Source organism: Stegodyphus dumicola, chromosome 12 (genome assembly GCF_044657685.1).
Source record: "Stegodyphus dumicola isolate Sdum_Otavi_A_Nest chromosome 12, ASM4465768v1".
NCBI lineage: Eukaryota > Metazoa > Arthropoda > Arachnida > Araneae > Eresidae > Stegodyphus > Stegodyphus dumicola.
The window spans coordinates 51,601,720-51,629,182 of NC_140779.1; the positions used below are offsets into that span (position 1 = coordinate 51,601,720).

General features: G+C 31.8%; 1 protein-coding gene across 1 annotated transcript in view; it reads right to left on the bottom strand.

The window, feature by feature from the left end:
- Positions 1 to 27,463, bottom strand: part of LOC118186627 (uncharacterized) — a 166,933-nt gene that overhangs the window by 133,688 nt on the left and 5,782 nt on the right. The window lies entirely within an intron of this gene.

Sequence of the window (27,463 nt, forward strand, 5' to 3'; positions counted from 1 at the left end):
AAAAAAAGAAAAGAAAAGGAAAGATATTTTGAGAGCATAAGCACTCTAAAATTTGTCAGCGTATCGCTTCTAATTTATTGATGATATGCAGTGTGAGTATATTGAACGTATTGTGTTGATCCAGCTACAGTAAGAATTTATTTCAGCCTCTATTGTTACTTTTCCATCTTTTATCTCGTTCCTCCTCATTCACTTCCTTTACATTAGAGTATAGTACCCAGGGAAAAAAAAAAATTCTTTTCTCAACCATCATGCTGAGCAAACATTGAACTTCTGGATGGACGAAAGCGTAAATATTAAAAATTTTCCTGCAAAATTTTTTGTTGTTGTGTTAATGAAAAGCAACGCAATTAAAATCGGTTGGTTGGGTGGAGGGACTGTCTGTTTAAAAATAATTTTCGCACACATTTCTTTTTTTTTTTTTTTTTTTTCAACAGAATAAATTTTTAGAATTAAATAATTATTTTGCTCCTTGTCTAAGACAAGGGGGAGGGAAGAATAATTTGTATCATTTCCTAATTTAAAAATTCATAAAATCCATGAAAGTCAGCTATTTGTTGAAAATATCACCTTAATTTATTGAAAACAAGAGTAATTGTAGTAAATTGTAATGATTTCTACCAAAAAAAATCATTACAATTTACTACAATTTTTACCCTGTTTTGAATGTTTAAAGCGGTACACACAATATTTAACAATGCTACAGATTAAAAATAAAAATTAAAGATAAAGTACTCATTTAATTGCATTATTTTACTTAACATTCGTTATTAATTAATTAACTGCAATTTGTTAATTCTTCGTAAATATTTGTGGAAATGAATTAAATCAAAGTTATCAAAACTCAGCAAATGACATGTCTGCAAGGAAAGGTAATAAATACGTGGAAATAAACAACAGTGTTTGGAAAAATCGAGCCATTTTGAACTTGAAATCAGACAAAATTCAGCCACAGATTAAATTTACGGAACTCAGTTCACAAGGAACAATATCATTCGAAATGTATGAAGTTCCTTTACAAAACTGATTCTTTTTCAGACATAAAATTTTCTCATCTGGAAGTAAAATGGAAGAATAATAATTCAGACGAAATCTGAAGAAAAAATTTAAATTTCGATAAAACCAATTTTTGGAATTGTCCTAAGCAAAACTTATTGAATATGACCAGGAAGATTAATATTCTAGCTGATCATACTCAATGAGTTCTTGTTTATAAATTTAGCTAAAACTAATGTTAATGAGAAAAATAGTGTTAAGATTTTGCAGCAAGAGACAAACTGAGTCGTCAAGGTTTTCCAGTGCAAGGTTTACTTGTTGTAGCATGTATATGCCTGAGCAACTGAGGTAAAAAAAAAAAAAAAAAAAAGTAACATGCTGACCGATCGACAAGTTACTCTAGGATAGCACACATTCGTTCCCTTAACATGATTGACGGCTTGATCCCCATGGTGGCAAAGTAATAAGCTATATTGTAGGATGTCCAAAATATGGTTGCGGAGAGAAAGGAGGTTATTAATAAATAATCTCGTTTCTTTGAGTTACACGGATGCATTGAAATTCTACGTCATAACATTTTTTTTCCCTCTGAGGATGATAATTTGTTAAAAAAAATACATAAAATACTTAATAGTGTTAAAGTTATCGCTAAGAGTTATAAATAAATAGTGTATAGTTGATTAATAAGAAGTAAAATAAGAATTTTATTGTCTCGTAAAAAACAAAGAATAGTAGAAATGGCATACACCAATTAAAAAAAAGAAATAAACAAACAATAAATAATAAAAATCTTAAAGTTTTCAGATTTTATATACATTACGCTCAAAAGAGGCGTTTTTTAAACGTTTTGTGTGTTACTTTTATTTACTAAATATCATGTTCTTCGCTTTTAAACCATAAATGTCATTTCGACAGTAATGTCACAAAATATTTTAAAAGAGCATGTCTTTAGAATTTCTGATACACAGTCTTACGCGCTGGAGATATTTTTTTTTTGGGGGGGCGGGGTACGGTGTTGCTATTGCTCGCTTTGAAATCGCAGATTTTCTTAATCAAAATTTCATTAAAGTTTTACAAAATATTAAATAGATAATAAAACAAATTCCGGATTTGAGTTTCCAAATGCCCATACTCGAAGGGAGGACTACGTTATTCAAAATTTGATGTCTCTAGATACCGTTGTTTTTTCACAATGCGAGAAACATACATATATTCATGCAGATTCTTCATTATTAATTTGTTTAAACATAATACAGGGCTGTAATATTTGGTGGCAATAATTTGAAAAAGGAAACGACGTTTTATAGTGGACGATGCAAAATGCCAAAACGAAATTAATAGCCTTTCTGGGGAAATTCTCTCTTGGCTAATAAATACATTGTAAAAATTAAAAAAAAAAAAAAAAAAAAAAAAGAGCTGTTTACAATTCTATGTCACCAGCATACTACCAAAAAACAACAGATAATATAATCTACTTTGGATCTGGTTTTCCTTCCCAATTTCGATTTACTAAATTATTTACTACAGTAAAATATTTTCGTGAAGAAATTTCCACGGAGAATTGGGTCGTCTTACTAAGCCGGGGGAGGGGACTACATGAAATCGTAATCTGATATTTCTCCACTTTTGGATTCAAAAGTTGATGAGAAGCTGTCGGTTTTCAACTTCAGTAAAAGCACCTTAAGACACAAACGCGGTTCCAGACGTTTTTGGTCTTTTGTGGAGATGATTGCCTTAGAAAAAAAGCTTAGTGAATGATCTTATTTAATTATATAATTAGAACTGCTAGTCAATTTTTGAAGTTTCTATCTTAGGGAGAGAGTTTTTGTGAAGTATGCCACTATATTTTATTCTGTCGTCAGTATTATATCCGACAGGAGGCAAATAAGATTTCCCAATTATTTTTATGTATAAAAAGGATTTAAACAACTTCAGGTAAATCGACACAGATACACTTAGGGCTTTTTCTTTTATTCGTAAAATTAAAAATTTAACACATTAATTTCAAAATTAAGAAATTTAATAAATGATAAGGATTTGCATATTTATCTCCTTTCTGTCTTTTCCAAATATTATCGGACAATGTCGATGAATTTACAATACAATATGTTGCATGGGTTAAGCTTTTGAAAGTAATAAAATATTTATTGTATAATGCGAGGATACACAACTCTTTTTTAGCCCAAAGGGGCGGTATCCCAGAAAAGCTATTAGTCTCTAAACGGCATTTTGTGGCGCTTAACTATAACTTTTAAACTGTAACTTTAATCATTTAATCACTTTTTAAACTGTTGCCACCAAATATTATCCTCCTGTATTATATTTAAAGAAACTAAATAACGAAAACTCTGCATGAATGTATGTTTGTTTCTTGCATTGTGAAAAAAAGACGGTACCTAGAGACATCAAATTTTGAATAACGTAATCCTCCACCCAAACATGGGCATGTGGACGCCTAAATTTTGAATTTCGAATATGTTTGTTTTGTTTTTTATTTGATATTTCTTAAAACGTTAAAGATTTTTCATTTACAAATTCAACGATTTCAAAGCGATCAGTGGCAACACTGTACGGAAAAAAAGCATTTTTATCTCCAACGCGCGAGAATCGGAAATTCTAAACTTATGCTGTTTTTAAATATTTTGTGTAGAAAAAATGCTGTTGATTTGATTTGTATGTAGTATTGTATTGTTGTATTGTTAATAAATAAAGGTAACACACCAAGCATTAAAAAAGGCCTCTTTGGGTGCAATATGTAATCTGAAAGTTTTTGGTGTGGACCTATTTTAACTAGATAAATTTTTGCAATTACTAAAGGCAATTTTTTTTGTAAAAAATTCAACGCATTTCTATTAAGGCTTACTTGGTTTGTCAAAATAAACAGACAAAAGCAAATTGCTTACAAGTAGCAAACGTAAGTTTAATTAATGTTAAACAGTAAATCGGCTGCAAATACTTTACAATATACTGGGGACATCAAATGCATATAACCCTTAGAATAAAAATTTTATTTATCAAATTATTCTAAGGAATGTTAAGTTCTGAAATGCTTTTCCAGCACTTACTTTTATTTAACAAACCAAGTATAATGTAGTTGATCATAATAATAAGCGAAATTTTTATTATGTACCAAAAAGTGAAATATAATGAAAAGATTTTGTAATAAATATATTTTACCAATTGCTGAAAATAGATTACCTAATCCACGATTTATGCAGCCAAAAATTTTTAAAAAGCATTTAAAATTTTTTCCACTTTTTGGCAGATTATATATTTTGGCATGGATAACACTAAAAGTGACGCTATTAGTGAAAGTGACTCTAGTAACTGTAAGTAATGCATTTAACCACGACATATATTAAAATAACATTATTTATATTTATATATCTTAACGCACGCGTGAAACAAACATTTCCTTTACGCGTGTACAGTTCAAAATGCTCAAGTATAATGTATTCTTAATTGCATGTTTACACTAGAAATGAAGACTGATGGTAGCCTATAATTTGAAAATAAAAGACCTCTTCAAAGAGGCCTTTTACTAAAGAATAAATAAGCAAAAGCAAATAAGTTTTAAACAAAGAAAACAAGCGTAGCTCTTGGAAAAGCAAATATATCTGCAGTTTAAAGCCGCTCTTGAGAACAGAGTGTTCACATCATCAAGTTGATAAGGGTTCTCTTCCATTGGCTGGAGGACCTCCAAAGCGGCGTGATGATTCGATCAAAAGAGTGACTTTGCCGACGCTTCACCCGCCGAAAGAACTGGAGACGTTTCTATTTTGGTAGACGGCGTTGCTTCAACCACATTAGATACAAGAATTCGTTTCTTTTTATTTCTTTATTTATTATTATTTTTTTATATATATGGCAGCCGAATGTTAGATTGCGTACAGATTTGTCATTCAGCTTAACTACCTGAGCAGCTAGCTCCAAAACCAAAATCGTTGCCAAATCAAAAGATCTTTAAACCCGGCGCAGTTTGTTTCCTAATTTTTTAAATTTTATTTACACGACAGCTAGACATTTTGAATAAACAAGTTTTATTTTAAGTGATATGCTTAAAACGTGTTATAACTTTTTATTTATCTAATTTATGCAAAGTTGATATAATGGAATATAAAATAATTCTCTTGTGTTTAATTTCAGCCCACCAGCAGCTGAGCGGTAAAGTCGCTGAGCACTGTTAGTTAGGTTCGAATCCCTCCAGCGGGCTGGCTGCTTGGGGGTTTTCGTGGTTTTTCCCATGTGCAATGTATATACGAGACAGTTTCCTTAGAAAGTCCTTCACGAAGGCCTTCCTTCCTTTAGCAAATAGCCCTCGAGGCTTTGCCGTAATCGCATAAACAAACAAACAAACTCGTATTAATTCCTCAATGTTTATTTTTTAATGCAGTACCGGAAGTTATAGAAAATTTCTTGTATAAATGAAATAAGTAATTTTGAAATAGAAAATTACAAGTAGAGAAAAGAATAAAATGGTAAAACAGTCTGTTTCACTAACCTGTTAAATTAAAAAAGCGGTCAGCTATACCTTAAAAACGTTCATCAGTTTGCTAACATATTAATATGCTAAAAAATCAATGTTTAACCTTGTGTAGTGGAACGTTACGCGAGGAATCATGGAATATATTTTCTTCTTTCAAATGTTTCATTCTATTTGCAGTCTCTCGCCTTCCGTGAGGTTGTAAATTCTACTGCAACCGATGTGATTGAAAATTTGGACGCGTCTTAACAGTTGGATTCGCGTGCTTCCCTAATCCGCGAAAGAGATCGGCAGATTATGCTGCTTTCTTCTTTATTGTTATTATTAATATTATTTACTGCGTGCTAAAGCTATATAAGCTCGAAAGCCTTCTTAAGCACCGATAAAATAAGGAAAATATGTATATAACGCAAATACACAGTGGTCAGCTGCCCCCTCTTATCTCCATTCCTCCCTTGTGCAGATATTCCAGAATGTGTTACAGAACCGAAGAACATGCACATTATCATCCACCCTCTTCCGCATTTTCCCCCTATGTAGATATTACAGAATCGAAGAAGATGAGCATTATCACAGATAACCAGCAATTCATCGAATAGAAATTATTTACGAAAACTTTGGCTTTCATAGTACACTTGAAGCATATTCTTTAACATACAAAACATGCATTAAAATATTTTACTGTTTTGACTCCTCAACTGAACTGAATTTTCACTCAACTTAACTTTAGCTCAAGAATTTCATCTGTATATACAAGCATATAAGGTTCTTCTAGTCAACACATACAGAACTATGAGCCCAGTTTAAAGAAGTAACATTCGAAACATACATTCCAACTCTCTGGTAGCTTCTACTGACTGATGTGTTTATAGTTATAATGAGTACCTGATACTTTGCATGTCAAACCTCCTTCAGAATCGCTAGTCAAGGAATAACTGTATTCAGTGGTAAAGAGTAGACCCTCACTGACCTTGTACCCAGCAGACATGATCAAGTGCCTACTTCAACCACTCCAGCTTACGATACATTAAGAAGGGTAAATTAATCATTTATCATAAAGACTTCTTCGATGGAGTTTTCAACGCATGACAGAAGTTGGTGGAATAATTTCTTTAGGAGCAGCATGATGATATATAGTTGAATAGGAGCAGATAATTCTTCTTTTTCTCGAAGGAAATCGCATGCAGCGATTTTAAGAACCATCTTATCCTGAAAAGCTGGTCTTTCAACATATAGAATTCGTCTTCAGGTGTATGCTGTTTCTGAAAATCTATGTGCCACAGAAATACCAGCATTTAGTCATGGAACTGTCCTTGATTGTCTTTGGGAAACCTCAAGTCGAATAATGATTCTGCACTTGATTTTGTAGAACAATTGAGAACAATAGAGATTCCGTTGTCAAGAAAACTTTGAATAAATACCATCCAGAAAATATAAGACCGAAGCGAAAGCCCACTGAAAACAATTCTGGGGATCTCTTCGATGCACTCACATATTATCATCGAAATGATACAAGATGGATAATGATTAATAGGGGAATTCCAGAACAAAACTTACACCTCTAGTTTTCTATAAATTTTACCTCTAGTTAGCCATTTTCTTCAACCAGTGTAGTAATTCCAGGGAAAATGTGCGCAAAGTGTAGACTTTACTACGTCTACAGAAAAGACCTATGATTATTGCCGCTCATGCAAGATAGCTAACTCATTTAGATGGTACCGACAACACAATTCGTGAAGCGAAGAACAATAGGATGACGTTCATTTTGCACATGTATCCAGGTTCAGTTTACAGATTGAGCTCTGATATCTTTTCACCTAGAGAAAAAAAAGGACACCGTAATGGTTTCTTTTAGATAGTAGAAGGACAGTCTTGGTAACAGCGATTCGCTGATTTGAGATGTTGTCTTTTAAACAAAGCACACGCTTATATGTGTTTAGGTATCACTTTCGTTTTGTAGCGGTTCAATCAGAGATAAGACGTTTCCAACCTATTGTTGCTAGATCTTCTTTCTTTTTTATGACTGATGATGCTTCTCTCAGAATGCTAGGCTAATCCGAGGTTTTTGTAAAAATGGGGATACATTTTTTAAGGCATGAATATAATTTTAAATCTCAGAAAATCAATTGAAGCTGCTTTATTATTTTTTGAAGCTGCTTGTAAAGGAAGCTGCTTTATTTCGAAGCTGTAATTGACCACATGTGGTGAATTACAGATTCGTTTCTGCAGACACGAAGGAACACGAGGAACTTAAGAATATTGATACCATAAACTTTTTTTGCTTTCAATTCTCTATTTGTCATAGCACATAAAGTTCTACGTTATATGTAATTTTTCGCTATACGCAATTTTTTAGTTGTTTAAAATTACCTTAGATGTAAGATTAAACAAGTTCAAAATACGCTAATAGAGCTTTATCATATTAATGATATAAACATCATTTCTTTGAACAATATACATCAAGGAAATGGGGTTAATATCATGGATTTTGTTTAAATGGATGTTAAAGGCAAGATGATTTTAGGATAACTATATATATATACACTATGCATCTATTCTAAAGAATAAATTTAAAATAATACTTCTTATGATTCATTCCCTTTTATATATGATTATATATTTAAAATGGAATGAATCATAAGCGATTGTTTTGTCTTTATTACTGAATTGGGGAAATACTGAAGTTTGTTGTGTTTTTATCTACGCGTTTCTTGATTTTATAATTATAAATAATACCTTTATAATTATAAATAATACCTTTCGAACATTACTTAAGCATTATAATAATTTACGATTACTTCTTACTTACGTATATTTGCGAATTGAAAATTATTAAAATGTTAGAATTTTAGATGATGATTTAATTAACTTGGCAAAGATGTACCGATTTGATATGAAATTTAAAGTTAAAAATATTTTAAATCTGGTTGAGTATTTGTTACTTTTTAGTCCGATATGAACAATTTTGTGATGATGCTAGTCTGTGTTAGTTCAACCTATTATAAAATGTAGTTTATTTATAGAGGAATTAAATTATTAAAAATCATTTGTGGGAAAATTATATCTATCTTATGTACATTATGCATGCTTTTCACATAAATTCTTTGTTGTCATGTCCATGAATTTCATGGAATAATGGTTGTCAGAGCCTCAAGGAAGTTGTACTTCTATTTCCTCCCGATTTTGAGGGAGAACACCCCGGGGTTTACATATTACAAGCCTTATCAAGCCAAGTACATATTACAAGCCTCAACAAGCCAAGTACATATTACAGGCCTTATCAACCTTTCTCTTCTATCACCAATCCACACAAGAGGACTTTTGGTTCGCCATTTATTTAGAGTGCCCCCATGCCGCAAAAACATGATACATTTACAAACACCCATGCCTTCTTCGGGATTCGAAACTGGGCCTTTGATTACCGCAGTAGACTCCCCTAACCACTATAGCATCTGGGTGGTACATAAATTCTTTAAATATGCTTTTCAATGTTTTCTTCTGTTGTATGCTTTTTTACGCAATTTCATTTATAGCGTGAAAATATCTCTATTAGCTTAGGAAATGCCACATTTAAGGCTTACGACATATGATAATAGAGAACTCCCCCTCCCATGAAGTTTCTAGCTGAGATCTTTTCTTTGACTGCTTTTCTTTGACTGCATTGACTAATCTGATGTATAGTAAGCTTAGGTAATGGAGCTGTAGCGTGTTTATCTCGTACACGGAGGGCACGTTACAGTCTTAGTTAAAGCTCATGATTGTGTATGTGACATGTGTTATGCTAATGTAGCATTTAGTTAATTAATGAAAACTATAAAATACCAGAATTATGTTTGGTTTTCTTCACATGTAACCGTGTTTATCAAAGCTTATCTCCCCCCCCCCAAAAAAAAATATCAGCTTGCTTTGCTTCTGTTATAATAATTATCAATTTTTGAGCAGTCCTAGAATAAAAAGATTTTATCTTTGGCATATTTATTCCTATTTTCCTTTTTAATTAGTTTAATATAGTTATTTGTTTGCTATGAAATACCTTAAAAACCAAAATTTGGAATGAGCTCTTTTTTCAATTTCCTAGACGTAAGTTGCTCTTTTGAAATTTGTTAACGTATATAAAAGTATTTTACTTAAGCCTTTATCTAAATTTTTTCTTCATTTTTTCCCTCTATACTCAAACACATTTCTTTTTTTCTATGCTACAGAAATCCTCATGATGAAATTCAAAAAATAATTTCAATAATTTTATAAGTAATCATAGTAATTGTCGCAGTAGCCAGAAATTAATCCCTTCGCGCATCCTTTCCAACTCCGCTTACCTGCTTTCATTCCAGTAAAGTATTTTTTCATTTAAACTGAATCGTAATGATAGATAGTATGGTAACTTGTAGAATTTAAATAGTCTAAAGCATTACTAGTAAAAACAAAAATATTATAAGCATATTACAAGCCTTACCAACACTTTTTAGAAGCAACTCGTAAAAAATACAATTACCAAGTTGTCTAAATATTCGCAATTGCCTTGATTGAATTTATGCACATTTTTTTAAATGCAAGTAAAAAGAATGCTAAAAAAGAAAGGAACTAATAAATAATAAGTAATGATAGAAGAAAGTATACTTAGTGACAAGCTACTTGATCATTAATTTCACTCAAATACATTTTGCGCTCTGAATTTCAAAACGTGAGAAAAAACAATAACAATATCATTAATTAGCAACAGACATCAAAGATTTCCATTTCTTTTTAGATGATCGTGACATAAAGGTCACGTGGGAGAATGTCTGTACCTTTGCGGGCAGAGGATTATAAAAAAATATTCAAAATAAAATTATCACGTCTACCTTCACCTTGAAACACTTCTTCTTTGAAGCTGCCTTTTCACACTTTGAAAACTGAAGAAGGCGCGAAGTAAAGGAAGTAATAATTAATATCGTTTTAACGTGGACTTTAAACTTTAAAAAACGTGAGTATTTTGATTTTGATAATATAAAAAATAAGCGCATCATTATGAGCTGCCTAATATATTATGAGCTGCCTATAATGTCATTATTTTTCAAATAATTATAAATAAAAAAGGATATTGTAAATATGTTTTTAACGTTAAAAGACTTAAAAAAAAAAAAAAACACTCATTATATTACGTCCAAAGGGACCTTTTTTTTAACGTTTTGTGTGTTACCTTTATTTATTAAATATCATGCTCTTCACACTTAAACCACATAAAATTCAGTTCAACAGAAATATCACAAAAAATTTAAAAATAGCATTTTGAAATCGTTGAGTTTGTTAATAAAAAATTCGTTAAAGTTTTACAAAGTAGGAAATACATAATAAAACACATTCCAAGTTCGGGCGTCCAGGTGCCCACGTTCGGGTTGAGGATTACGTTATTCAAAATTTGATGACTCTAGGTACCTCGTTGTTTTTTTCGCAATGACAGAAACATGCATAGATTCATGCAGATTCTTCATAATTTAATTTCTTTAAATATAATGTAGAGCTCTAATATTTGGCAGCAACAATTTGAAGAGTGAAACACCGTTTCATAGCGGAAGACACTAAATGCCGTTTCGAAACTAAGAGCCCTGCTGGGATCCCCTCCCCCTTTGGGCTAATAATAGTGAATTAAACTTTTCCTCTGTCTTTCCCTTCCTCAATGTAAAGCACTGAAATTCTAAATCCAGTTTCGTTAGTTCAGTTCCCTTTCTTAAGTCTTGTAACTTGTCAGAATTTATTTATCTAGTTTTTTTTTTCCATTATAATTATTCAACCTTTAGGGAAAATGCATTGTGCGGTAATAAAAAATATGCAATATTTTAATATAATGTTGCTCAGCAATAGAACTGCTAACGTTAAACCCCTTATTATATTATAAAATATATGGATAATCAAATATTTGTCCCTGTAAAAAGTATTAACAAAATTAATTCTATAGCTGAAGATATTGCGATAATTAAAATGACTGTCGAAGATGAAATAACATTGAATCATCAGTTTCCCTCTTTCACACAACACAAAATGCCGTGTAAAATATGTCTTGCTGATTCGCAGGTTTGAATGAAGTAATTGATGTGATGAAGAATTTATCAGTTTTTATTTCCAAATTCGAAAAACACTTTTTCCCCTTAAATTAAGCAGCAGCTTTTAAACTTTATTTCATGAGTTCAAAGCTTGTTTACTTTGAGTTCGAGGAACGTATATTTTGGCTTATCTCTTCTTATAACCCTTCTCTTTATATTTCGCTAATTAGAAGGTACGAACTGTTTTCAGGTACAGCTGCTGTTTATTTGTCTCTCTACGAATTATAAGGATCTCAAATTTAAGTTCCAAACATTGCGAAACTTCGCTAAATTTTTTTTAAAAAAAAGTTGCAATTTCAACACTTTTACGTAAAGCAAACTAAATGTATTAATTGCGTTGTTCTATGAGAAGGCTGGTCTTTTCTTTGCCACTACGTAGATGTACAACATCAGGTTGTCGAATATGGTATGCATAAATCTAGTTCATCATACATTTAATTTCTATATTTGTTTTTTATATATACCAAGTTAGAAAGATCATTTTTACTCAAATATATTGCACTAAAGGAAAGAAAAACTAACGTTCTTCTTCTTATTATTTTTTTTTTAATGAGAGAAGCGCAATAAAAAATTCTTTATGCACAATAAAAAAATATCAGCAAGGTTTCTCTGCTAGAAAGTAAATTTTATGAAGCTGTCACTCATCGCTTTGTACGCATAAATCTATAGCTTGGCCCTGTTCTGAAAATATCAACGCTTTGATTTCATAAATATCTCGACAATGGAATCATTCGTGAAACTTTTTGACAATCTCTTGAGGACCCCTGATTATTATTTCCAAGATCACAGAATAAGAATCCATGACAGAGAGGAATTTATTTACTTGTTCGTATGCAATATAGGATCCTCAAAAATATTATTGCAATGTTTTGCATTAGTCAAAACATAGATCAACTTCATATAATTCTACTTCAACTGATATTGTTTCGACACTAACCTGAATCACAATCATAAAAAGAGAATTAGGTCTTTTTTTTAAAAGCAGAATTCCATTCTCAAAGCAAAACATACACCATTAGTTTCAATGTCTTCAGGTTCTTTCTCAGAACCGTCCTAGAGAAATCCCCGCCACTCCACCCCGAATGTTATGTTGTTCATTGGTGTAAATGGGTTCAAATCCCCACAGCTTCATTTGCGTACAGTGACATTTCTGGGCAGAAAACCCATTAGAAACACCTAAGTAGAGTAGAAGCCCTTAAGCAAATGGGGCCATTTAGGTAGTTAGAGACAAAGTATCAGTTACTTGCAAACTCAGCGTATCTGAGTGCGTAAAAAAGTGTGCCCGATATAAAAGAACTCAAAAAGAAATTTTTGATTTTTATAGCTCTTTTTTCTCCTTAATCTAAACAGAAAATAAAGCTCCTTTTCCTACTTAGAAACAAATTTGTCTTTGAAACAAAGTTAGCATAAATGTTCCTCCCAGTTAATCTAATATATTGTTTCTTGAAGTTGCACAAAAAATCAGCTAATAAACTCCAATTGATGTGTATTATTGCATGTGTAACGATTGCATATGTAAACGATATTAAATATGAGTTGTGAGTACAATAATGGCACTGAATAGAGTGAGGATTCGATGATGCAAATAGCAGAACGGCATTCATTCCAGTAGTCAATGAGTATTGATTTTATAGCTCAATGAACGTTGGCTATTTAGTCGCTATATGAGATTATTAGAGCACTGTACCGAACTGTGATATTCAGGTGTATTACATTTCACGTATTAACTACCAATTTTACATTTAGATATACATGTGTCTTGATGAATGCTTGAATTTAATTATATGATGACTTTTTTAACATACAGATATCTGTGTCATGGCCATGGGCGTCTGCATAAAATTCATTAATTTAGGCCATGGACCTCAGCAAGAACTTTACGGGCCTTTAACATTAAGACTCCCGTCAGAAAATTTTCCAAGAGGGCCAAAGACTGGAGACATAAAATTAAATTAATAATTTTTAAACTTAAACGTTCAAAAAGGAATTATAGGGAACAGTTTTACATCAATATAATTGCAAACGATAGTTAATTGTAGAGTGGAGTGTAAGAGTCTGATTTTCTCTTAAGGATTCTCATGACTAAGGCTTGAGTAAATAAAATTTCAACTTTATTTTGTGCTTGTCGAATTAGGAATGGGTCGTAAAATTAGATACAATAATAACAATAATATTAATAATAGTAATATTTTTACGGTTTTATTTTGTCAAAAAAAATTGTGATTTGTACTTTAAATTTGTGATTTTTGTTTGTTTCAAAAATAAATAAATAAAATTTTTTATCTTTTTTTTTATCTTTTTCTTATTTTCAAACCAAACAAATAAATAAAATACTTTATCTTTTTTATCTTTTGTGCTCTCTACCCAGTAAATGAAAAATAAAAATGAGCCCACTTTCATTGCATTAACCACTAAATGTTCTAAAATAATTAGGAATTTGTCTATCTAAAGTTCTTGAATATTTGGATAGATCATAGTCCCACTTACCCGAATATTTGGATTCCGTGCTAATACTCAGCCTACTATTCATGCCAACAATAAAACAGTGCGTAAGATAGCAGATTTATTTATACAGATATAATTTTGAAGTGCGCTGAAAAAGTAACTAAAACATATTTTAAAAGTAGGAGCTCTTACGCACGAACATAGTTTATTACCATGGCTTGCATAAATTCATTCAAAACAGATTTCAGAATTGATTGCATTTCTAAACTGATTTTTGGGAACTTTTATAATTTCTGATCAAAATGAAGAGCTGTATTCTAATTACTCTTCAGAATGCTTTTATCTTTACATTTTTTAAATGCATTATATTTAGAATATATTTTAGCTTCTAAAACTGGGTTCTCTTTTCTTTTCTAACATAATACCATATTAGCTTAATATTACTCTGAGTTTAAAAGATAAAATTTTCCCTTAATCTTCTTTTCTTATCATAATTGTTAAAGCTAAGAATGATAATATTGATCGCAATTATAGCGAGGATAATGACTTCATACTCTTATTTTTTTTTTCTTTTCGCTAGAGTGTATACTGATTTTTTACTCAAAAACTTTTCGTCACCTTGGGAATAAACTGCCAAGTTTGGGTAACAAAAACAAAAAAAAAAAAAAAAAAAAAAAGATTATGGGCGAGGTTAAGAAGATGCGATCTTTGACAGTTTTGACCTCATTTGAGTGAAGATGAACAGGTTATGCTAAAAAATGTTGAAAAAGGTAAGACAGGTTTGGAATACTTAAAACATATGTAGAAAGGATGCGTGGAGATTTAGGGTGTCCCATCTGTTTTGCACGTTAATGAGAATACAAAAGGAACAACGCAAGAAAATGTAGCTGTTTAAATATCTGCCAAATATTATGACAACTGCGATTAATTCATGTATGAATATTTTACAGCACGCAAACGGAAATAAAATGTTGTATTTTATTGAATTTCTTTAACAGTTTGGAATATTAAATTAAGGTTTGTTTTTCTCGTATTTATTTAAAAAAATAAAATACAGTTTTATTAATCTTATCCCTACATTTTTTTATTTTGTATATAATTTAAAAAACTTATTCAACAATTCGACGGACTCGGCATTTTCTCCCAATTGCGAGCATTTGACCTTACAGGTGTTGGCCATTATTAAGGGCGGAAGCGATGATCACTTTATAATGGAGGCACCTAATAGGTGAGCCCCCCTTGCCTGCTATGAAGGGACAGACAATTTACATCCATGCTTTCTCCGGAATTCAAACCCTGGGCCTTCAGTACTGCAGACAGAGTCACTTTGCCGTCTGGGCGGCTACAGTCAGTGTCAGTGTTATGTGCCATTGGTAACGTTTTCGTGCGTTACTTTTGGACTAGTAAGATACTATATAATATTAATGCAAGGAATATATATTTGCTTCTGGAAGCTTTCACAAACCAAATGAATCTGCATCGAAGCACGTAATGCATAAAGTTTGCCAGCATGTTTATTAATTACAATAATTTTTAAAATGTTGCTAAAAATTATGAGTTGAATATATATTAGTATGCAAAACTTGTCCAACTTCTCTGATTTGGGCCGTAATTTGGCAAAAAAAAAATCTACTGGGAGACATAATTACAGATTAATTTACATAATTACAGATTAATTTACAATATTGTACTTAAAGGATGAGGAAAAAATTGTAGCGAAAACATTAGAAGGACGCATACAGTACGGAACGAGCAGAAGACTTTATTGACAGAACGGCACTGGCACAAACAACTGTCTAGCCAATAAAGAGAACGACAAATCAAAGAGTCTTAGTAAGGGATATGACATAACCTAGCTGCAACTGTTATGTTGCACCGTCTTTCGATACTGAATACCAGAATATTTAACTGTTCTTGGAGGTAAGAACTCTTCAAGGAGCATTTGTTTCATTTGTTTGGTGTTCTCCGAATTATAAGATCGTGTTTTCAGCTGCCTCTGTAAAGTATCACACTCATGTTCAATGAGATTTGAATGAGGAGAGCATGCTGGCTAATCCATTCTATTTGTATCTTCACTTTTCAGGAGCTCCACTCCGGAAAAGATGCATTTGGGGGAGGATAACTTCATTACACGATCTCTTGTAACGATCTCCGGTAAGTGAACTTCTGTTGAAAATGTGGAACTCCGTTCGTCATAATGCCTTCCCGTACAAACACCCCAGGACCATCTCAACAGTCTCTTTCCCTGATAGAATGAGATAAAAAAAAGTGTCCTTACTTCTCTCCTTATCAACTGGCGTCGAGAATCATTTCTCAAACTGAAGCGACTGTCATCGATAAAGAGGACGCGACTCCATTGTGGAGATGGCCAGGTTTTGTGTTTCGATATCACTGTAAATAGTGCCGCCAATGGGCTTCTATCAATGGTCAATCGTATGCAGCGTTCAGGAAGCAAGCGAATAGGCCACTTTTATAAAGTCGTCTGGTCAAGGTAAATTGGCACACCTGTTGTCTGGTTGCCGTGCGCAGCAATGTTACTCGTTGTCTGAATTTACTTCCCTTCCGCCTGCAGGATGCTATATCAGTGTAAGTCACTGTTGTGTTCCTTGGCTGACCATCACAACCATTTTTATAGCTCTACATATGGTTTAGGAGGCTTTCCAAGTTCTTGAAACAAAAATTCTTTTGTGACAAACATCAAACCACGCCCCTTCTCAAGCTCGCCAATCATTCTACCACGTGTAAAGGCGTCCTGATGTTTTCTTGTAGACATACTGCAGGTACAGTCTCACTTTCATTTCCAGAAAAATGCCTGGAAATGTGCCTTTCCTTGCGTTTCACCTGACGTACCCGCTGATGCCGTGCTGATATTGGCACATGCATCACATTTCTACCGAGTTCGTCTCTCATTGCACTGGTTTCAAAAAGCCCTTTTCAACAATTTCATTCTTATACTTGTATGTTGAAAAATGAACTCGTTGCTCAAGTTTTGCACATTAGTGTATTAGAAATTAAAATAAATTCTAAATAATATCAAGTCAGTACATTGCAAAAATTGGTAAAATAAACATTTAAAATATTAAGAAATGTACATTTCGAAGCATGTATTAAATTATAATAATTTTTCAAATGTTGCTCAAAATTATCAGTTGAGTATATTAAAAATAAAATTATTCTAAATAATGTCAAATAAGTAGTAAAAATGGTAAAATAAATATTCATAATATTAAGAAATGCATTTACTGATTTTAAATCACTAACTTTGTGAAGGAGTTATATTTCGAAAGGTAAATGAAAGATTTTATGTCATGACAAATAGCAACCGTCTGGATTTTCTTCTAAGTGTGAGGCAGCGAAAAGAAAAATTAAACACGCAATGGCTATCTTGCCTAATCACGACTGATATATGGCATGTAACGAATCACAACGTAACGATAAAAAAATATGGATATTCCTCTAAAGACGTTTCTAATTTAAAAAAAAAAAAAAAAGACTCAAATTATAAAAAAAATATGCTCATTGCTTTCAGACTGTTCTACAGCAAAGGATTAAACAGTTATTGGTTGATTAAACTGTAAATGTAAATTAAAGATTTTATTCTTTGGTGAATGCCCGCACTCAGAAAACTGGCTTCGAATTCTGACAGCATTTGCCAAGACGCATGGAAGATAAAAGCATGATAATTGAACATAACATAATGTAACGCAACGGTTCAAAAAGTGTTGAAAGACTCCATTAAGGATGTTTCTAACGTCAAAATTAAACTTACTTACTTAAAATGATAACTCTTCTACGAATGATCAGTTGCATATGAAAACATTTATGTCATTAACATTAGTTGCTTGCCTTAGTATTTATGTTCTGCTGCCCAACCGAAAAAGTGGTTAATGACTTCGTACTGAAGAGCCCGGCCGCTAATCCTGGAGAAGGCATGGATGTTTATAAATGTATAGTATCTGTGCGACATGGGGTACTATAAATATGCGGCGAGCCGAAAGTCCTCTTGAAAGGTTGGTGGTAGAGGAAGTGGAGTGGGAGACCCTTGAACCCTCCCCCCCGGGGGGGCTTTTCCTCAAAATTGTGGGAGTCGGGGTGATGCTCAAGGCTCATGCCAATGACAGACGCATTCGACTCCTTTCCATGATGAGTGCCGTAGGGTCGTCATGACTATTGTGAGATAAATGAGATTAGTAATAATAACAGTTTATGTTCCTTAACTACTGCTAAGACATTTTCTTAAAAAAAGCAAGTGAGTAAGTAATAAGAAGAACAAATGTAAAACTAAGTGTTAGAAACAGTTTGAGTTTTACATTTCGCATAAGTCATTTAATAGGATGATTATTTTCATACAATAATTTAATTCATGTAATCATTTTTATCTAATTTGAAAGCCAATCTAAGGTAGAAGAAGGAAAAAAATCTCCGTATATATTTAAGACCAAAATATACATTTACTTTATATTCACAGCTATTGTTTATTTTACTTCAGAAATAATATTAAATACCTGATCTGCATACCTTAAATATTCAACAAAATACTAAAAAGATTGTGTCAACCATCCAGCATTATATGATGCGTATAGGTTTTCATTTTAGATACTCAACCAATAAATTATCATTTATCATTACACGAGTATAAAAATTCATTAAGATATAACCATGTAACAAACGTTTGTTCATTACATTACTGGTGTTCTTGAGTGTTTACTAATTAAGGCAAGAATACTATTGATAAACGGACTTTCACTGAGTAAAATAATGCGTTAAACCAAACTTTGAGAATCATGGTACTACATATTTTGCTAAAAGGCATAAAACTCTGTTATCAAAGATATCGATTAAATTGACAGATGGATGATAATCGATGCTTAATCGGGAGTGAAGATATTAGCGAGCGGATTTATGAGAGTTAGCTAAAACGCAATTTACTGTGTTTAGAAAATTCTGTATAGTATTATCTGCATCAGTGTTATATTATTATTAATGAATGAGACAGATGAAATATAACACTAGTCTTGGAGAAAAGGCGTAAGTATAATAGGAAGGGAATATTTTTCACCGATTATAAAAGTTTTTGTTGCTGTTCGGAAATCCAATTTATTTAATAGCTTTTAGAAGTGATGTTACGGCTGCAGACTAAGTTATATTTTTGTTTATTTGTTTGGCTCTTGCTCCACTTAATCTAATAGATTAAATTTTAAAAAATGCATCGTTTAAATTAAATAACCCAGTTTTAAACTAAAATAAAGTAGTTGTTCTTCCAAATGGAAGACTTTTTGGATTGAGATTAAAAGAAAATGTCTTTAGAGAAAATGTCTAGAAATTTAAAACAATGTTCTGTAAAAGGAGAAATGAAATACTTTAATTGTTAAGTTTCAGTTACGTTTGGTAAATAATACACTCATTCTCTCTTAATATTTAAAGTTAAAACGTAATATAGTTAAAATTAAGGAAAGAGATTTTCGAAAATATAAATAGCATAACATGGATTCTAATTGCAGAAGAGGAAAATGAAAAAAAAAAAAAAAAAGGTTACACTTTTGCTATCTCAGAAAACTCAGTTTACGATTCAGCGTTGTAAAACATGCAAGAAACTTAAAATTAACCAAACAACAGCATTGTGCTTGGCGTAGATTTTAGTCAAGATTCTATCGATTTCGAGGGTATACAGCACAGGTCCCTCTTCATCAAAGATTTATCTTGTTTATGCAATAAAGATCTTCATCAAAGATTAACAAACTTCAACACAGATCTTCATTATTTTCATCAAAGATTTATTTTGTTTATTCACAAAGTTTTAATCTTGCTTAGTTGATGACTTTAATTCAAATCCTGTTCTTCCTAACGCTTTTATAATTCTATTAACTTTAGTTTTCAATTTTTATTACTGTTTCCGCCAACAGATGGCGCTACAATCCGTTCGCTTTGTTCCTTTTAGGTATAAGTACCCAACCCTGGTGTTCCCTTCGTTGCAGATTTATTTGCCCCTGATGGAGAGGGACTTGCACCTATTCCCTCGAAATCGATAGAATCTTCTCCCAACCACAAGGTTGTTGCTCTGATAATTTTACTTAAGAAACTACTTAACGGTAGTATAATAAACAAAAATATAATATTTACTTTAAAAATGGATAAATTTTACAGCAATGAAAAAAATTAGCAGTGTAGAATTTATCTTAACGTTTAAAGCTGATATTTTCTTGCTATTTATATGTCCACTATCAACTGAAACATGAAACTTCTGATTACTGGTAGTTTCACTAGGATAGAAATCTTGGTAAACGAGTTGGCTGCATCAGAATTTTGGGGGCTTTCCCAAGACTAGGCAACTTTCTTGAAAAAGTCCTCAACGAAAGCATCCCCTTCCTTGTGCAAATAGCCTTTGCCAAAATGTAAATAATAATAATTCGCATTTAAAATTAATCAAAGCAAAATCGTGTTTCGAGACTGAGCCATCTTGGCTTAATAACGTGATAAAATATTGGCTCTGAATTTGAGCTGCACCCTAATGTAAATGTCAGTAAAAATGTGCGGGTTAGATTCGACGCAATGATGTTCTGATAAAATCTGTGTTTTAGTCTCCAATAACTATTCCCAGTTATACATTATATAATTTTGTAAAACAGTAAATTAAAGTTTAACGTAATGAAATGCTTTTATAAAGAAATTTATGTATTTTAATAATCTGAAGACGATTTTGCGGTTTCCGCCGGTTGCAGTTTCAAGAAGCTCCAAGTAAGCTATAATGCCTCAATATCACATTACAGACCCAAAAAATAAATAAAAAACGTTTGAAAAAAAAAAAAAGAAAAGAAAATCTGAAAGGTTTTAGATTATAAATTACGTCCAAAAGGGCGTTTTTTTTTTTTTTTTTTTTTTTTACATTTTGTCTATTACCTTTATTTATTAAACATCACGTTCTTCGCACTTAAATTATAAAATTCAGTTCAACAGCAGTATCGCGATAATTTTAAAATGAGCATATCTTTAGAATTTCCGATACAGAGTCTCGCGCGCTGGAGACATTTTTTTTTTTTTTTTTTTTTTCCTTCCTCGTATAGTTTTTCATTGCTCGCTTTGAAATCGTTTGGTTTGTTAATCAAAAAATTCGTTGAAGTGTTACAAAATATAAAATCGATAATAAAACAAATTTCAAATTCAAATTAGGGCTTCCACATGCCCATATTCTATGGAAGATTAAGTTATTCAAATTCTGATGGCTCTAGGTACCGTTGTTTTATCACAATCTAAACATTGCCATCTGACAATGCATAGGAGAAATGTAAAATAATAATCTTATAACATAAATAGTTTAGGATCGACCAAAGGCTGGCTATCGATTGATTACATAGCTGACCCTTTATAATAATCAAATTGCGATACTCAGTTCAATATATGCGTTTTACTTTAACAGAATATCGGTTATTACTTCTTTTCAATTAATCCATTCAATACCTAGATCCATCAATAACCTAATAATTTATAAAATTTATTTCTCGTGTACATTTATCTCAGATTTGAAGAGCATTCTTTGAAGATGTTAAGGATAGCATTTAAGGTTTAGTATCACATTGTTAAGAAATATTCGCTTATTCAAATGCAAATGAAGGATTTCCGTAGTTTTATGATGTTAGAAACTAGGCGAAACGATATTCCTCAGCAATAAAGTATCTTCCTCCGCTCGTTTTATATTAAGATTTATTATCATAATTAATGCAAGAAGGGAGTGTCACGTACTTAGCTACTGCAAAATATCAAATTGTTTCATTTTGTTTCTTTTAATTGATAGAATTACTGTTACATTTTCGCTGTTTTGCAACAGTTAAACTCTAATTCCTTTAAATAATAATTTGTCATGGTGCACTGGCCAGAAAATAATATAATTTCATGCAAGATATGACCTTCACTTTTTTTTTTTTTTTTTTTTTTAAAGTGTGGGAGAATGTTTGCGTTGAAACTTAGAAAACATGAATATATAAACTTGATATGTGGCAATTTCTATGAGAATCGTATTAAAATTATATTAGTACTATACTCTGAAAAATAAATTAAATAAGTAATTACTATTATTATTAGCTCAAAAGTGGCTAATCGTTTTGAAATGGAATTTTATGTCGGTTTACTGTAAACGGCGCATCACTTTTCAAATTGTTGCCAACAGATATTATCGCCTTGTATTAATTTTAAAGCAGCTGATTAATGAAATCTGTATGTATGTAAGTATATATTTCGCAATGTGAACAAGCGATGGTACCTAAAGCCGTCGTCGAATTTTGAATAACGTAGTCACCAGAACATACGCACCAAGGGCACGATGACCACAACATATGCACCTGGAAACCCGAATTTTATTACTTATTTCATAACTTGTAAAACTTTAATAAATATTTAATTAAAAAAAAACTCAATGTTTCGAAAGCGAGTAGTGGCAACATTGTTCGAAATAAAACAATTCTGACATTAGCGAGAGAGACTGTTGCCATTCGTAAAAATGTAAGATATTTGTCTACCAATTTGAATTAAAATAAACTCGGCTCCGTGAAAGCAATGGGTTTGCCGTGGCCAGAAATAAATTATTTTTATCTTAAAGGCGTCAGCTTGCTGCCATTCAGTAAATCAAATTAAGTACTTTTAAATTTAATCTGGAAGGTTATTGAGTAATAAACTAAGCGATTTAAAAGCAATAAAAACAAATATTCCGAATATTTTTTCCTGCTTTTTAATGTGATTGATTTAAATAAACATGTATTAAAATCATGAGATATCTAATTAGAAATATTTAATATTTTTATGAAATTATACTAACTTGAGACATTAAAAACCCTTATATAATTTTTATAACTATTTTAGGCAGCTGGCTGCACGTGTGGTTAGTTTTTAAAAGACATAATACAGCGAATATGAAAATGTGTATGGCAACCTCCTAACAGTATATCGGAAATTCTTAAAAATAAGTTATTTTTAAATATTTTGTGATTTTGCTGTTGAAATGAATTTTATGTGGATAAATGCTAAAGAACGCGGTGTTTAATAAATAAAATTAACTCACAAAAAGTGATTAATACAAATTAGTTTTATAAGCCATCTTATTTAGAAAACTGAGCATAGATACTGAGAAAATACTGACAAAATAGTAAAACGTAACATTGCATTGGGAATTCAAAATATTTGCTGCTATGCAGCGTTAAAACATCTTGTGAGTTTGTTGTTGAACTGTATGTGGCGTAAGTGTGAAGAAAACGATGCTTAATAATAAAGCTAAAAAGATTTTTTTTTTTTTTTTAAATGGATTAGCAGGAGCGAATGCAACTGGTAAATTGCGAGCTCAGCGAGAGCATGAAAAACCTTAACAAACCCTCTTAGGCGACCATTAAAATCTGAAACTTTTCAGATTTTGGATTTTCCATCGAATCACTATAAATGGGTCCTTTCACTTTTGATATGAGTCTATTGCAATTTTGCAAAATGTAAGATATTTTTCTTTTAAACTGAATCTGTCTGCCGTTTATTAACACACTAAGCTATTTGAACACAATAGATGTAGTTCTTAAGAGTATTATGCCCCGCCTCCCGTTTCGAGGCCCACCAGCGGCCGAGCGGTAATGTCGCTGAACACTGGTAGTTCGGTCCGAGGTTCGAATCCCGCGAACGGGCTGGCTGCATGGGCGTTTTCGTGGTTTTCCCCATGTGTAACGTGTATACGAGCCAGTTTCCCTTAGAAAGTCCTCCACGAAAGGCATCCCTCCCCTTAGGCAGATAGCCCCCGTGTGCTTTGCCATAATTAAATACACCAACTCGTTTCGAGACTAAGAGCCCTTCTGGCCTGATGCTCCTTTGGGCTAAAAGTGGTATTAGCAGGAGTAAGTACAACAGCACCACTGCAAGCTCAAGGCTTTAACAAAGCCTTTTGGGCGACCGTTAAAAATCTGAAAACTTTTAGATTTTTTTCCTTAACTTTATTATTTTTAAGTTCGTGAAGGGTAATGGAAGGTATTTTCATGCATTTTTTTTTTTTTTTTTTTTTAATGTTAAATTGCGGATTAAGACATTTTAGATTTTCGGAATGGTATTTTCAGGTTTTTATTACTTAAATAATAATAATAATAATAATAATAATAATAATAATAAAAAAATCTGAAATGTTTCAGATTTTAAATTACGTCCAAAGGGGCGTTTTTTTAACGTTTTGAGTGTTACCTTTATTTATTAAATATCATGTTCTTTGCACTTAAACCATAAAATTCAGTTCAAGAGCAATATCGCAAAATAATGTTAAACTAAGCATATCTTTAGAATTTCCGATATACACAGTCTCGCGAGCTGGAGATAAAAGTATTTTTTTTTCTATATAACGTTGCCATTTCTCGCTTTTAAAGCATTGAGTTTGTAAATCAAAAATTCGTTAAAGTTTTACAAAACATAAAATCTATAATAAAACAAATTCCAAATTTGGGATTTCAGATGCCCATATTCGCAGTAGGATTTCGTCATTCAAAATTCGATGGCTCTATGTACCATTGCTTTATCACAATGCGAGAAATAGACAATCATTTATGCAGATTTTTCATTATTTAATTTCTTCAAATATAATGCAGGACTCTAACATTTTGTGGCAACAGTTTGAAAAGTGAACCGACGTTTATTTTATCACAATGCGAGAAATAGACAATCATTTATGCAGATTTTTCATTATTTAATTTCTTCAAATATAATGCAGGACTCTAACATTTTGTGGCAACAGTTTGAAAAGTGAACCGACGTTTATGAGTCCGACGCAAAATCGCAAAACGAAAACAATAGTCCTTCAGGGACAAAGCCCCTTTGGACTAAAAAAAAAAAAAAAAATGCGTAACACTTTTTTACTACTGAATGTACTCATGCATTCCCTGCAGGTTTCCGTTTACATTTCGGTTATTTGTGATTTGTACATGGATATTTATGCTTCTGTAAAAGTAAATGACAGATTTCGTATTTCATTTCTGAGCGTCTGTAAGAATGCATGTTGACTAACAGCAATTACTACGCTACTTAACTACGCTGAACGCCGGAAGACCTTGCAGTCAATGTAAACTAATATCAGATTATCATAAAAGCTACAAGACATCGGTTTAAAATCCCTTTGTGGCAGTTAAAACGAGTATTTAGTACGTTTTAATAGATTTAATAGAGTTTTTTTTTTTTTTTTTTTTCCCCTCCAATGGCATTTGGAATTGTTTAATGCCTTAAAGAAAGCTAGATTTAAATATACAAATTAGTAATGTAATTAACTGCAATTTTATTGTTCATTCTGGTATGAATGTTAAAATAACATATTCTATACTTCAAGTTACTTTGCCAAAGGGAAATGAGGAAAGATTTAGTTTTTAAGTTGTTTTTTTTTTCCTCCCTTCCTTTTTTCAAGCCGAATGTTGCATGCATATTAAGTTTTGTTATTTTCGGTTTTAACGCTTCCAGAAATTACCTAGCGTGTTTTAGAATAGGTATAATATCAGCTGCTTAGCAAAAAGTCATTAGTATGGGAAACAAACATGTTAGAATAAAAAATACCTACAAATCTTAATTGGTTTGCTAATTATATGTTATTATTTGCTCATAAGTCCAAACCAAGATGAATAACATTCTTGGCTTCTGTCGTAAATACTTATTAATTCTGATTGCATCAGAAGTTCAAAGCAAATGAATCAAACGTTATAATTTAGAAATTAAATTTTTTATTTTTGCATGATAATACAAGGAAATAGTCCACAAGTTGATAATAAAAGGAAAAGAAATGGTGTTTTGGAAATGTAATATTTGCTGTTTTGTTTTTGAATTTTTTAAAATTATTTTCCTTTCTGAATTTTTATTATTATTATTTCCTTGTGTAGCCTTATTTCTATAAAATTGTTTTAAATACAGATAAATTATTAAATGAAGTATAAATTAGTTGAACTCTTGTTCAATTAGCCCAAAAGGAACGTTAGCCAAATTGGGCTATTAGTCTTAACGGGATGAACCATATTTGTCATATTCATATAACCTAACCTAACCTTATCATCACTATTGCGTCATATCTTATAATCTTCAATACCATTTAAATTATTATTATTGCTGCGCAGCCGGAATAGTGGTTAGTGAATCTGACTGCCGTACCGAAGGGCTCAGGCTCGAATCCAAGAGAAAGCATGGATGTTTGCAAATGTATGGTGTCTGTGCGGCATGGAGTCCCTCTAAATATTCGGCCTGCCGAAAGTCCTCTCGAGAGGCTGGTGGTAAGGGAAGAGGGGAGTGGAAGACCCTCGAACCCGCCTTTCGGAGTGCTCTTCTTCAAAATGGTGGGGGCGGAACTGAGCATAAGTCGTACTGTCTCCTGTACGGTGCCCAAAGCTACTGCCAATGACAGGCGTAATCTTGCCTCCGTGCCACGATGAATTTCGTAGGCTTGCTCTGAAATCTAACAAGCGAGATTTGCCATAACAGCAACATTATTATTATTATTAAATCTGAATGAAAAGTACGGTTTAAATGCGAAGTAATAGGGTATTTTCTCAATTACATTTTATTATAAGTGAATACACTGTTTATGTCAGAACGCCGGACAACACACATGGGCAACTGGAAGACATCGAAGAATAGCCTAATGGACACACTGTATTCAATAACTTGCTATTCGTCCAAGCTTTGCAAGAAAGTTAGATGAATATTTCTTAGTCTTAATAGTCTCGCGTAATCCCTTGACTAACCAAATTTTTTACAAATTTCTACAAATATATTAATATTTTTATAATTTTAAAATTATTTCTTAAATAATGCTCTTATATTTCAACAATTTCCTTACATATATAACTATATATATATATATATATATATTTAATATTGTATATCTACTAGGTCGATGCGAAAAATAAATAACAAAAATAAAATGTGGGGACATTCGGATTACAGTATTACAGTCTCAATAATTGCAGTATTACAATAACGAATCTTCTGAATTATGTCGTCTTATATAACGTCTTATATATTGTACGTTCACCGCAGTACTGATAATATTGCTTAAACGGTTGCAAAAATTATACTTAACATAAATTTTTAAGCAAACGGCACAGGTGATATGAAGATTATTGTTTACACAATCAGTTGTAAAATATTATGTTTATGAAAATATGTAAGTTTATGAAAACCCTTTTTGTAATGCTTCTGAGAAACAATATATATATGTGCAGAACGGTAGTGTCAGCTCTAATTCCACATTTAATCTTTTTTTTTTTTTTTTTTTTTTTTTCATCTCTCATTTAAATATCTAATTGTATTCTCTTATGTAAACCCTTTATAATTGTGAGGCGTCAAAAAGCGTTCCAGCTAGTATGTTATATTACTTTAAAAATTTTGAAACCTTAAAACTAGTTGAATAATTAAACCTTAATTTATGTTTACTGATCTTAATTTACGTTTGCGGAACCATTGTCATAAAGTTCATGTT